This window comes from Tupaia chinensis, unplaced genomic scaffold, assembly GCF_000334495.1.
Source record: "Tupaia chinensis unplaced genomic scaffold, TupChi_1.0 Scaffold000578_2, whole genome shotgun sequence".
Classification (NCBI taxonomy): Eukaryota; Metazoa; Chordata; class Mammalia; order Scandentia; family Tupaiidae; genus Tupaia; species Tupaia belangeri.
Window position 1 is genome coordinate 2,005,309 of NW_006160094.1, and position 15,110 is coordinate 2,020,418.

A 15,110-nucleotide genomic window follows, 5' to 3' on the forward strand; every position below is an offset into this window, starting at 1 on the left:
GGAGGAAGATGGGACATAGCAGAGGGTGGGGGATGGGGAATCAGGGATGGCAAGACAAAGGGCAAGGTATGCAGGACGTAAGAATTGGAAAATTATTTGCTGAGAACATGTATGTGGATGTGCTTGATTGAGCCAATGCACAGTGTATTTTGGATGGAAAATTCATTTGTGTGTTGTGATGGTGTAAAGTGAATTAATAAAAAAAATGAAAAGATAGTTTGTGAATCAATACAGTGTGGGAAAGAATAAAGGAATGGAAAGCAACAGCAGAAATGAGACAGGGTGGGAGGAGGATGGGAAATGGCAGGTGGGAAATGGGAAATATATATGTATGTGTGTATATTTGTATATGTGTGTGTGTGTGTGTGTGTGTGTGTGTGTATAAATAACAAGAAATGGAAAATTATTTGTTTATAATAACATGTATGATTAAGCCACTTTATAGTGTATTCTGGCTGGAAAATCACATTTTGTATGCTGTAGTGATGTTCAGTGAAAGTATGTAAAATAAATAAATTATTAAAAATAAACAAAAACAAAAAATCAGATTATTATTTTATGGGACTGTTGTTTGAGTTCCTTCTTTATTCTGGATAGTAATCCCTTGATGAATAAGTATTTTGCAAATATTTCCTCTAATTCTTTAGTTTGTGTCTTCATGTCATCATTTTTTTTTAATGTAAAGTAGCTGTTTAATTTGACATTATTTCGTTGTCTATTTTTGCAATTTTTGCTGGTGCTTTTGAGATATTATTCAGAAAAATCTTTGCCCAGAATAATGTCCTAAACATTTCTTCTTTTCTTCCAGTAGTTTTATACTTTTGGTTTTACATTTAAGTCTTCAATCCATCTTAATTTGACTTTCATAAGTGGTGAGATAAAACTCTTCAATTTCTCTGCCTGTGAATATTCAATTTTTCCCAGCACCATTTATTGAAGAGATTATCTTTTCCCCAATGAATGTTCTTGGTAGTTTATCAAAAACTATTTAGTTCTTAGGTCCTATTTTATTTCATTGGCCTGTTTATTTTTATGCCAGTACTGTGTTGTTTTAGTTACTATAGCTTTGTCATCTATTTAAAAAAAAATTTTATACATTCAATTACTATTCATCACTTAGCTTGTAAATTGAACTATCCAACATGAAATACACTTCAGACCACTCCAGTTGAGGATACTATATGTGTTATCATCAACAGATAATAAACCATTTCTGTGTCCCACAATGTCTTGCCTCTCAATTTTTCTTCCTAATTTCCTTCCCTACGCTCTCCCCCTCTCCCACCCTCCTTCCACACTTCCTCTAGTGTTCATAACTATTTTCAATGCTTTCATGCCTTCTAATCTTTCAGTCTCTACCATAGAATGTGCACAGTTAGTATATATTAAGTGGAGACATACAATGTCTCTCTTTCATAGCTAACTTGCTTCATTCAGCAATAGATCTTCCATATTTGTCCACTTTCTGTCAAATGCCAGGGTCTTGTTTTTTTGTTTGTTTGTTTGTTTGTTTTGTGGCCGAATAGTATTCCATAGAGTATATGTGCCACACTTTTTAAATCTATTCATCTGTTCATGGACATTTGGATTGGTTCCATGTCTTAGCAATTGAGAATAATGAATATTGGTCTGTATTTTTTTGATATGGTATCCTTGTCTGCCTTTGGTATCAATATAATTGTTGCTTCGTAAAATGGATTTGGGAGGCTTCCCTTCTCTTGGATCTTTTGAAATGGTTTGAGTAAAATTATATTCATTCTTTTTAGAATGATTTGTGGAATTCAGTGGTTATTTCTTGTGGACCCAGACTTTTCTTTGTTTAGAGATTATTTATTCATGATTCAACTCCCTCACTAGTTATTGGTCTATTCAGGTTTTTCAGATCTTCCTGGTTCAAAGTGTATTATGTTTCCAGAAATTCATCCTTGTCTTCTAAGTTTTTCACTTGCTAATATATAATCACTGATTAAAATCCATTAATGAGCTTTTATATTTCTTTGATATCTGTTATAATGTCCCCTTTTTAATCTTTTGAGTTTTCTCTATATTTCTCTTTTTTTAGAATTATTCATTTAATTTTACTTATTCATTTATTATTATTATTTAATTTGCTATAGGGCACATGTGCTTACCAGAGAGAGATAGAAACAGAAGCACAGTGAGAGGAGAAGAGAGAGAGACAAAGTGAGAAAGCAAGTCTCCAGGTACAGGATTTACACCACACTCAGCCATGTGGGAATCCAGCACCCTAGCCACCATACCACCTGCTGGCCCATATTTCTCTTGATTAGACTAGCTATTGGCCTATCAATTTTGTTTATTGTCACAAAAAATTCTTTTGATTTTTATTCTTTTGTTCTTGGTTTCATTTTTTTTATTTCATTTGTTTCTGCTGATTTGTATTATCCATTCTCTTTTGTTACTTTTGGATTTCACTTGTTCTTGCTTTCCTAGATCTGATATATTATTAGATTGTTTATTTGACATCTTTCTATTTTTTTCCCATTGTAAGCACTAATTACTATAAATTTCCCTTTAGTACTGCTTTTTCTGTATTCCAAAGATTTAGGAGTATCATATTTTTGTTGTTGTCATTTGTTTCAAGAACTTTAAAATTTCATCTTTAATTACCTTAGAAGATTCAGCATTATTCATGACTATTTTGCTTAATATCCATGTATTTCAAATTTTCAAAAGTTCTATTTCATTTCATTGTAGTCAGAGGAGATGTCAATATGATTTGATTTTTTTATTTAAATTTGTAGAGGCTTGTTTGTACTGTGTTATGTGGTCAGTCTTAGAGAATGTTCTGTGTGCATGTGAAAAAATATGTATTCTGTATTTGTTGGGTGAAATGTTTTATTAGATCCGTTTGGTTTATGGAATTATTTAACTCAATTGTCCCTTTGTTCAATTTTTATCTAGATGACTTTCCCAATGGTGACAGTGTGGTGTTAGAATCCCTAGTAATTAATGTATTAGAGTCTGTCTAGCAGTCTAAGTTTTTTGTACTTGTGTGCTCTGATATTGTATACATATTTATAATTATTATATCTTCTTGGTGAGTTTATCTTTTTAATGCTATATGATGATTTCCCTTTTTCTTACAGATTTTATTTAACTTGAAGTTTATGTTGTCTGATATGGGGATTGTGACTCTTGCATTATTTTTATTTTTTGGTTTCCTGTAAAATGGAATGACTTTTTCCAACTTTTCACTCTCAGTATGTGTGTGTCTTTACTGAAGATGTGTGCTTCTTGTGAATAGCATACAGCCCCCCTCCCCGCCCCTTTTAAATCCATTGTCAGTCTATATCTTTTGATTAGGAAGTTTAATCTGGTTACATTCAATGATGGTAATTGTTTGGTGTTCTATTGTTTTCTTTTTCTCTCTGTTGTTTATCCTTGCTGTTTGAACGTTTGTCATATTGGTAGGGATTTAATGATTTCTGTTTTGTATTATTTGCCATAAGGTTTGTGTACTCACTGGAGATAGACAGAGAGAGAAAATGAAAAAATATCCCCTATGGGAGACGTCGTTAAGCTGCAATCTCTTTTCCATCTCTCCTTTTGAGATTCTGGGCCAGCTCTCTCAACCATGCTGACACAGAAGATAGGCGTGCAGGGTTCTTTAGGCCTAGCACCCTCAGGGAGACAGGAGTTCTTGTCTCACACTCAGGAAGAATTAGAAATGTGGACATGTCTCTACATGTCTCTGGCAAGCAGAGAGTTTATTAAAGGAGGTGGAAGGAAGATCAGAGCTCCCAAAAAGGGAGGAATCCTGAAATGGGTTGCAGCCTTGTGGTTTGGGTTTCAGGTTTATATCTGAGCTGGGAGGGTCCTGCCCATCAGTAACTACTTTGTCTCAATCCGGTCAGGTCACTGTGATAATGCTTTTATATTATTGTGTGTTCTGGATGATATCTGTCTGGCCTTTTGATCTTTTTCTAATTAAGTCCCATTATCAGGGACCAAGAATTCTTTAAGAACAAGATCTACACATCTAAGGGTAGAGAAACATAATGCCTAGACCAATTGAGTTCCATTGTGAAGAGCCATGAATTCTTTAAGAACAAGAGCTACAGGTCTAGGGGCCAAGGAAATGGTGACTGAGAGAGAATAGGAATTGTCAGGAGCCACAGGACACAGTGATTTTCTTGGAGGGCCCCCTACTCTATCTATCTATAAAAGGAGTCTAACTCCTGTCTCAATGCCACCAGCTGGCCCAGGATTTAATCTTTATCTTTCTTCTTTATGTAGTTGTTCTAATGGTGAGTTTTATACCTTCACATGTTTTCATAGTACTATTTATTATTATTTTATTTTCAAGTGTAGTACTCCCTAAAGTATTTCTAGAATAGTCAGTCTAATATCCGTGAATTTCTTCTGTTTTTTATTGTCTAGAAAAATTTTATTTCTTGCTTAATTTTATTTTATTTTTATTTTTTTTTCAGTACCAACAATTTTTATTTGACTTAAGTTCTGTTTTGTGTGTAAGCATTAAAAATAAAATAAGCAGCCTTGTACAGAATAATGACAATGCCAAGAATGAGGGTAGTCTACAGTTTTATTGCAAGATAAATATATATATATACATATATATATATAAAAGCCCCTCTCAGTTGGCCTTATCAGCTCTCAGTTCAGATCATTAAATACAGACAAGTTTCCAAATCACTTCTTTATTTCTCCAAGATCTTCAATGCTGTTATCATCCACCTCTGGCCATTTCTTCTGAATGACATTATTTATGTCATCTGTAAAGTCTTCCTGAAAGAGTATCTCAACCTTCCCTTTTACTGAGTCACCACAGGGGGATTTTTGAACAAAAGATCTTTTTACTTCTATACCATCAATTTTGAAAGTTCTAAGGTCACACACTCCTGTTATATATTTCTTCTTTGCTCTGAGAATTTTGGCTATAGTAACCTTCTGTGGCATGGTCTTCTTTGTTCCATTTTATTTGACCCTTCCCATTTTTTTTTTCTTTTCCTCTTCTTCTCCCACTATTCCCTTACCTTCACTAATTCCAGCTTCTTGTTGGGTATTTTTTATAGTAAGTTATATAAACGCATTAGGAAAGTTCTTCTCTAACCATTGTCTACATTTAGAAACATCAGGCATATATTCACATTACTTCACAGTAAAGGACTTGAAGTGGTTAATTAGCATCTAACTGGGCACTGTTCTTCAGGTCTCCTTTATACTCAGCCTCACTGAATTAAAAAAATGTCAGCAGCCATTTCCCAAACCCAGGTGGTCACACAACCCCACCAACTTCACTCTTATCACTACCACCAGAAGAAGCAACACATGTAACCCCCCTCCCCATTTTATTTTATTTTTAAATAGAAATCATTTACTAAATAAATTAAGAAGAAATACTTCAAGTTAAATAGATAGAAATCTTTTATTGTCTTGATTTAGATGTATAGTTTTTTTGCTTTATCATGTCTTATTTACATTTAATCATTGTGTATTTTTATAGCATACAATATAGTTTTTCAAAGCATACACACAGAGTGTGCTAATCTAATCAAGAACATGAATATATACATAATTTTCAACACAGAACTTTACATTCTTTTTTTCTTCTTCTTCTTTTTAATGGAGAGGTTTTTGCTATAGAGCACGTGTGCTCGCCAGAAAAACAGAGAGAGACAGAAAGTGAGAAATCACCCCCCAGGGGGGGATGGCCATGCCACAATCCCTTCTCTTCTATTCTCCTCTCGGGATCTTGGGCATGCACGCACATGCACCCAGAGTGAGTTTAAGCCACTGGGTCCAGGACTTGAACCGTGGTCGACTACATGGGAGTCCAGTGACATAGTCATTACGCAAACTGCTGGTCCCTCAGAACTTTACATTCTTTAGTTTGTTAAAAAAATTTTTTCCCCTGATCTCATTCCACCAACCTTCATCCCATATAATCTTTGGTGTCTATGCTCACTCTCCTCACTATTACAGCTTCAGATTTTCTAGTTCTGCCATAGAGTTACAAACATGGTATATACTGAGTGAGGACATACAATGTTTGTCTTTTGTAGTCTAACTTATTCAGCTACTTTATATCAAATGACAAGGTCTCATTGTTCTTTTTGGCTGAGTAATATTCTATAGCGCATATATGCCACATTTTTTCAATGCAGTCATCAGTTCATAGACACTTAGGTTGATTACATGTCTTAGCAATTGTGAATAATGATACAATAAACATGGATACGCTAGTATCTTACTGTTTTCCTATTGTATGGGTAAATACTGAGAGTGGGATTGCTGGGTCATATGGTAGTTTTTTTGAGGAACTTCGATATTGATTTTCACAGTGGCTGTACTAATTTATATTTCAACCAACAGTTTAGGAGAGTTCCCTTCTCACCACAGACTTGCCAGCACTTGTGATTGTTCTATTCGTCATACCAGTTCTGACTGGGATTAAGTAGCTTTGATTATGACTTTGAATTGCATTTCCATTATGATAAGAGAAATCAACCATTCCTGTGTCTTCCTTAGAGTTGTCTCTTCAGTTCATTTACTTATTTTTTAATTAGAATGTTCCTTTGTGTGTGGGGGGGAGGGGCTAGACACTTGAGATCTCTATATATTGTGGTTATAAATCCCTTACCTAAAGAATAGTTTGCAAATATTTTCTCCCATTCTGAAGGTTGTCAATTTTTAAGGTAATGGAGTTTTCATAGAATGAGTACAGAAATATTCCTTTTTTTTTTTTTTTTGGATCTTTAGAAATAATTTGAAGAGAATTAGGGCTAACTCTTCTTTAAAAGTTTTGTTGAATTCAGATGTAAAACCATCAGGTCCTGGACTTTTTCTTGTTGGGGGATTGTCTATATTACTGATTCAATTTCATTGCTTGTCATTGGTCTCTTTAGGCTTTCTGTTTCTTTCTTGTTCAATGTAGGCATATTGCATGTGTCTAGAAATTTGTTCATCTCATCTAGGTTTTCTAGTTTGGTGGTATAGTTACTCATACAATCTCTCATGATCTTTTGTATTTGTTTTATTTGTTGTAATATTGTCTGTTTCATTACTGATTTTATTTATGTCATTCTTTTTAATTTTTTCTTGATTAGTCTAGCTAATGGTTCATCAATTTTGTTTAACCTTACAAAAAAAGCTCTTATTTTGTTTATTTTTTAAATAGTTCTTTTACCCTTTATTTTATTTATTTATTATCTAATGTTTATTATTTATTTTCTCTGGCGTTTTTGAGTTTTTTGTTTTTGTTTTTCCAGTTCCTTGAGATGCGTCATTAGGCTACTTACATGACATCTTTCTGTTTTTTCTTGTGAGCACTGATTGCCATAAACTGCCCTCTTGTGCTTGCTTTTGTTGTATCCTAAAGATTATGGACAATCATGTGCTCATTATAATTGCTTTCAGTAAATATTTTTATTTCAGTCTTAATTTCTTTAGAAGTTTTGAAATCCTTCAGGAGCAGATTGCTTAGTTTCCATGATTTTGTATATTTTTGAGAGTTTCTTTCTCTCTCTTTCTTTCTTTTTTAAAACAGGTTTTTGCCTTAGGGCATATGAACTTGCCAGAAAGAGAGAGCGAGAGAGACAAAGACAGAGGGAAAGTGAGAAATCACACCCCAGGGGGATGACTATGTTGCAATCCCTTTCCCTCCATTCTTCCCTCAGGATCTCGGTTATGCACACAAATGTGCCTGGCATGAGTTTCAAGTCACTGGGTCCAGGACTTGAACTGGGTCTGGCTATATAGGAGTCCAGCAACCACTACACCATCTGCTGGTCCCCAAGGGGGCTTTCTGTTGTTGATTTCAAATTTAACTGTGGCCCATAAAGATACTGGATATTTGTAGAGGCTTATTTTGTGTTCTGTTTTCTGATCAATTCTGGAAAATATTCCATGTGTGGATGAAGAAGAAATGTGCATTTTTTGTTTGTTGGATAAAATTTTCTGTAAGGTCCTTCAGTTTATAGTAACATTTAGCTCCTGTGTATACTTGTTTATTTTTTATATAGATGACCTGTCCAGTGATGACAGTAGAATGTTAAAATCTTCAACAAATTGTATGTTGCAATTTATCTCTTTCTTTAGATCTAGTAGTCTTTCTCTTACATATTTTAGTGCTCTGGTGTTAGATGTGGAAATATTTAAAATTGTTATGTCTCCATGGTAAATTAATAGTTTTAGTATATAGTATCCTTCTATATCTCGTATTACTGTTTTTTGTCTTTTGTTTTGGAGAGGTTTATGCTATAGGGTACTTGCGCTCGCCAGAAAGATAGAGAGAGATAGAGAGACAGAAAGCAAGAAATCCCCCCCAGGGGTATGGCCATGCTGCAATCTCTTCTCCTCCATTCTCCTCTTGGGATCTTGGGCACGCATGCACATGCGCCAGGCGTGCGTTCAAGCCACCAGGTCTGGGACTCGAACCATGGTCGATTACATGGGAATCCAGTGACATAACATGGAAGTATTTTTGGACTCCATTACCTTGGTGTATATGCCTCAGTTCATGTCAGTACTATACTTTTTTGGATTACTGTACTTTTGTATTCTGTTTTAAATATGGATTTATGATGTCTCCAGCTTTATTATTATTATTATTTTGAGAGGTTTTTGCTATAGGGTGCATGCACTCACCAGAAAGACAGAGAGACAGAAAGCAAGAAATCCCCCCCAGGGGTATGGCCATGCTGCAATCTCTTCTCCTCCATTCTCCTCTGGGGATCTTAGAAAAACACACACATGAGACCAGCGTGAGATTTTTAGCCACCGGGTCCGGGACTTGAACCATGGTTGACTACATGGGAGTCCAGTGGCATAACCATTACACCAACTGCTGGTCCCCCAGCTTTATTCTTACTCAAGATAGCTTTGGCTCTTAAGGTCCCTTTGGTTCTATATGAATTTTAGGGTGTGTTATTTCAATTTATATTTTAAAAAATGTCATTGTGATTTTATAGGGATTGTGTTGAATCTGTAGATTTCTTTGAGTAGAATGGACATTTTAACAATATTAATTTTTTCTATGTATGAACACAAGATATACTTTCATTTGATTATTTTATCAGGATTTTATAGTTTTCAGTATATAACTCTTTTGCCTCGTTTATTTCTAAGTACTTTTTAAAAATTTTTGATGTTATTATGAATAAGATTGATTTCTCATTGTTTTCAGATAGCTTTTGTTAGTGTACAGAAACACAACTGATTTTTGTGAATTGATTTTGTATCCTGCAGCTTTATTGAATTTATTTGTTTAAGTAGTTTTTTTTTTAACTTTTGTGGAGGTTTTAGGTTTGCTACATATAAGATCATGTCATCTGCAAACAGAAGTAATTTTACTTCTTTCTTATTTGGGTTCCTCTTACTCTTCTTTCCTAATTTTTCTGTCTAGGAGTTGTAGTACTGTGTTGTGTAGAAGTAGTGAGTCTGGGTGTCCTTGCTTTGTTCCAGATATTAGAAGAAAAGTTTCAGTCTTTCACCAGTGAGTATGCCGTTAGCTGTAGGATTTTCACATATGGACTACATTGGGTTGAGGCAAATTTCCTCTATACCTAATTTGTTGAGTTTTTAATCATGAAAGGATAGTGAAGTTTGCCAAATGCTTGTGTTGCATCTTTTGAGATGATAATGCACATTTTGCTAATATAGTATATGACTTTTGTTGATTTGCTTATTAAGCCATCTTTGCATCCCAGGGATAAATCCCACTTGATCATGGTGAATGATTCTTTTAATGTGCTATTAAATTTGACTTACTAGTAGTTTAAGGGTGGTTGCATTTAAGTTCATCGGAGATATTGGCTTATAATTTTCTTTTCTTGTAGAGTCTTTGTTTGGCCTTGGTATTAGGGTAATTCTGACCTCCTAAAATGAGTTTGGGAGAGTTTAGGAGGGATCGATGATGTTAAATCCTTAACTATGTTGTAGAATATTCTTGTGAAATCATCGGGTCTTGAGTTTTACTTTGTTGGGAGATTTTGAATACTGATTTGGTATTTTTACTTGTTTTTGGTCTCTTTGGGCTTTTGATTTCTGCACGATTTATCCTTGGTAAGTTGCATGTTCCTGCAAATTTAGTCCTTTCTTCTATTTTTGTCCAATTAGTTGATTTACAGTTACTCATGAGTCCCTTATGATCATCTTTAGTTCTGTAGCATCAGTTGTAATGTCTCATGAGATTTTACTTATATGAGTCATCTCTTTTCTTAAATAGTCTAGTGAAGAGTGTCTCAATTTTGCTTATCTTTTCAAAAGTGCTACTCACCATTTCATAAAATTTTTCTGTTGTTTTTCTATTTCATATTTATTTCTGCTCTAATCTTTTTCTTTCTGCTAACTTCGGGCTTTATTTGAGTTAGCTTGTTATTTGAGATCTCTCTTTACTAATCAGTATAAGCTTTCCTCTTAACACTGCTTTTGCTGTCGGTAGGTTATATGTTGTGTCTTTGTGTGTTTGTTTTTATTGTCTCGAGATACTTCCTAATTACCCCTTTGATTTCTTGTTTGATCTAATGATTGCTTAGTATTTTAATTTCCAAGCATTTATGATGCTTTTCATTTTCATTTTGCTGCTGATTTCTAGGTACCTACCATTATGATTTAAAAAAAATCTTGGAATTGTTTCAGTTTCTTTAAATTTGTTAAGACTTGTTTTGTGACCTAGCATGTGAGTTATTCTGGAAATACCACATGGGTGTCTAAGAATTATATGTATTCTGTTGCTTTTGGGTAGATTATTCTGTAGATGACTGTAAGGTTCTTTGGTCAGTAGTGTTGTTCAAATCAGCTATTTCTTTATTGATTTTGTCTGGGTGATTTATTTATTTTTGAAAGTGGGATATTAAGGTCTATTTTTCCCTTTAGTTCTGTCGATGTTTGCTTTATATATGTAGGTGCACTTATGTTGATTGTACATATATTATTGCTATATCTTAATGATGAATTGGCCCTTTTATAATTATATAGTGACTTTATTTGTCTCCAGATAGTTTTTTTACTTAACATTTATTTCATTTGATGTAGCCACCCCTACTTTTCTTTGGTTAACATTTGCATGGAGTATCTTTCCCTTCCTTTCATTTTCAGCCTATGTGTGTCCTTAACTTTAAAGCGATTCTTTTGTAGACAGTATACAATTGGTTTTCCTTTTTCTTTTTTTTTAATCCATTTAGCCACTCCATATTTTTTGATTCATGAATTTAATCAATCTAAACTTAAAGTAATTTTCAATACTTAGGACCTTACTATTCCAAGTTTTAAAACTATTTTCTGTTTTTGCAGCTCTTTTGTTTTTCTCTTCTTCTCTTGCTGTTTTTCTTTGTGATTTGATGAATTATATAGTAATAAACTTTAAACTTTAATTCTTTTCTCTTGTTCTTTTTCTATCTGGTATAGGTTTTTCTTTGTGATTACTATGAGGTTTGAGGAAAAGTATACTACTAACAGTCTTTTTTTTTTTTTTCTTCAGGTTTTTGCCATCGGATGTATGCACTTGTTGGCAGAGACAGAAAGGGACACTGAGAAGGAAAGTAAGAAATCACTCACCAGGGGAGATGGCCATGTTGCAATCCTTTCATCTCCATTCTCCTCCTGGATTTTGGGCACACATGCACACACACACACACACCAAGCATGATTTTCAAAGCTGGCAGATTCTTGATTCAAATCACAGTTGGCCAATATGGGAGTCCAGCACCTTAACTGCTATGCCACCTGTTGGCCCAAACAGCCTGTTTTAAATAGTAGTGCTTCCCACTTCATATAATTCTTGTGAGAATTTACTTTTTCTTATGTATCTGTTAACCGAATTTTGGGTTATAGTTATCCTCACTTTTTCCTTTGACTTTTCACTAGTTTTAAATGGCTTGTGGACAATCATTAAAATATTGCTTATGCACAATGATTAAAATAATTTCTGAGTTTGTATATATTTACTTACTGGTGATACTTATTTTATTAAGGGAGGTACCCCTGACAAGATCTTGTCACACTGAAATATTTTCCTTCTCCTCAGCTTTCCAGACAGCCAGGATCTCACATTCTCTCTCTCTCTCTCTCTCACACACACACACACGCACACACACACACACACACACACACACACACAGAGGCATGTTTCAGATCAACATGGGATCCAGATTGCAGTCTTCATGTCCCTCTAGCATTGCAGAGCAGTGCTCTACCACCTGCACCACTATGGTAGGGTCAGGACCCTCTAACATGATCTCCATGATCCCCAAAAGAGCCCCAAGGACTTACTAGCTCCTCTCAAAGCACTTCTTCCATAAGTGCATTTTACTTTATTGGTTACATTGTGCACTGTGCCAATTTGTTAGAGAGAAAGCTGCCACTTGTGAGTTGTATAATTAAGATAAAAGGCCAAGCTGAAAGTAACATTCAGCATGTATTTATTTACTGTGATAGTATAAAGAAGAGTCAAAACAGGAAGATGCTCCAGCTACACTACTGTTCCATTTTCTCCAAGGAACAACATGAGGCAGGGGTCAGATGTATCAATGCAGATGGGAATGGGACTTGGGAGAGGCTCATCTTGCAACTGAAAGAGAACAAATGAAGAGGAATAAAAAGGCTCTGTCCCTTGTATAAGCCCATAAGCTTTGTAGATGTTGAGGGGAAGTCTGTGACTACAGAACTAAATGATGAGTTGGAACTAAAAAGCATCTTTAGATTCTACCGATAAAGTGGTCTAGGGCCAGCAAGTGGCATGGTGATTAAGACAGATGGATCCCACATGGCCAGCTGCAATCCCAAGGCTTGAGAAACACACCTAACACACCCAAAACTATGTAAAAGGCACACATGCCATGTGCATGTGTGCCCAGAACAATCCCAAGAGGAAAACTGGAAAAGGAATTGCAGTGTAGCCATCCTCCTGGGGGATACTTTCTCACTTTCCCTCTCTTTCTCTGTCTCACTCTGCTGAGCACACACACCCAATAGCTAAAACTGACTAACTAACTAAATAAATAGGTCTAGACAAAGACTTCCAAAAAGCAGTGTGTCAGATGAGATATCCTCATTTCATGAGGAGGCCTTTGATGGACACGTCTGAGATAGGAATGAAGAACCATAAGAGGATAGTATGCAATGGACTTTCACATTTGACTGCAACTACCTCTAGAGTGCAGCTCACTGGCTGTGCATCATCTGGTGTGAAGTAGGAAGTTTCCCTCCTTGAGAATTTGTAGGTAGGGACTTTATAATTGTCTATGATTGGGCCTGAAAAGTCAAACATAGAGTTTTGGCCTGGATTTGGGGTATATATGCACATATACACACATACACATACACACATATACACGTATGTATACATAGGCATATTAGATACCTTTAATTCTAGTTCATCCCCACAGGTCTTCTTGCTTTCCTCCATTTCATATGTGTATGTCCTTTCTTCTGCAGTGTGAAACTGACTCTGAATAGCTTCAACATATTTGTTCATTTACTCAGTCCTACAATACTTCACAAATTGTTTTGGAATTGCTTAAGTGTATTCCATTGGTAGTACAAACCTACTACAACTATTTTGTAATTTATCTTGTCCCCAAGAATAGGGAGTTATTATCAAATACTATGTTTATGAATGACCTATATTAGTGCTTTTCCCCCCCTTCAGTAAATCCATTTCTTTAACTTATCTCTCTGTTTTAGTCTCTTATATTTGTTGACCTTATTTCACTTTTGGAATATGTGGAAAACAAAACTGCTTTTAAGAGTCAATAATATGGGGGACCAGAGTTGGTATAATGACTGTGTCACTGGACTCCCATGTAGTCAACCGTGGTTCAAGTCCTGGACCTGGTGGCTTAAATCACACTAAGTGTGTGTGCATGTGTGTGCCCAAGATCCCGAGAGGAGAATGGAGGAGAAGGGATTGCTGCGTGGTCATCCCCCCTGGGGAGTGATTTCTCACTTTCTGTCTCTCTGACTCTCTGTCTTTCTGGTGAGTGCATGTGCCCTATAGCAAAAAAACCTCTCCAAAAAAAAAAAAAAGAGTGAATAATATGTAAAAGGCATACTTAGAAGAAATATAATTTCTTCCCCAGTAGTGACTTCTCATTTTGTAGGTAACCAGCTGCAGAGTTGTCTGACATCTACTATATCTTCATTTGTAAAGATAGTTATCTGTTTCTACTCCTCCTTCTCTCTTTCTATTTCCCCTTCTTTCTTAACCAGAAGTTAGCAAATGAGCTATCTTTTTTCAGTTTTTCCCTATTTAACATAATCTCTTATTGTTTAAGTCAGTTTACAGAAATTTTTACTTATTATATATTTATCAGCATTTAAACTGTACCGAAGTTTATGGTATATAACTTAGTTTATTCAACCAATCTTCCATGCTTGAGCATTTATGTGGTTTTAAATATTTTTCATTTACAAATAATACTATAATAATAACCTCATGCAGAAGAAGGTTCTACATGGCTCCAGTGAACTAGATTTTTCAGGGAATGAAGATTTTCTACTGATAATTCAGCCTCCTGCAAACGAGCTAGCGCGATCACAACAGAACGGCAAGGAGATTCTAGATCACCTCTGTCTGCTTGCTCCTGAACATTCAGGCTGAACTTCAAGAATTTGAAAGAAACACACCATCCATCAGATGATAAGAAATCACCGCTGGATCATGAGAAATATGGGAAAACAAGAAAATACCTCTCCTCCAATCTTCATCCACAAGCAGTTCAGTGAAAATCATGGAAATGTCTGATAAGGAATTTAGAGCATTCATAATGTCAAAGCTAACAGAGATGGAAGAGAAGAGAGATAATGAACTGATAAAGAGAAAGGAGAAAGAAGTTGACGAGTTCCAGGAGATGAGGAAATTCTTGCAAGATCTAAAAGAGGAATTACACACTTTACAAAAGACTCAAACGGAACTGCTAGAGATGAAGTCTATAATACAAGAAGTAAAAGTCTCCCTTGAAAGTATTAAAAGCAGACTAGATCATTCAGAAAATAGAATCTCAGATGTAGAGGAGAAAATGGCTGGCCTAGAAAAATCCACCATGAAGACTGAGAAAATGGCACAAAAATTTGAGAATAATATGCGAGAACTACTGGATACCATCAAACGTCCAAATATCCGGATA

The 15,110-nt window shown here is 35.2% G+C and overlaps 1 protein-coding gene and 1 pseudogene across 5 annotated transcripts in view; one reads left to right on the plus strand and one right to left on the minus strand.

The window, feature by feature from the left end:
• Positions 1 to 15,110, plus strand: part of CCDC7 (coiled-coil domain containing 7) — a 329,121-nt gene that overhangs the window by 176,432 nt on the left and 137,579 nt on the right. The window lies entirely within an intron of this gene.
• LOC102484537 (density-regulated protein-like) lies at positions 4,675 to 13,459 on the minus strand (annotated as a pseudogene).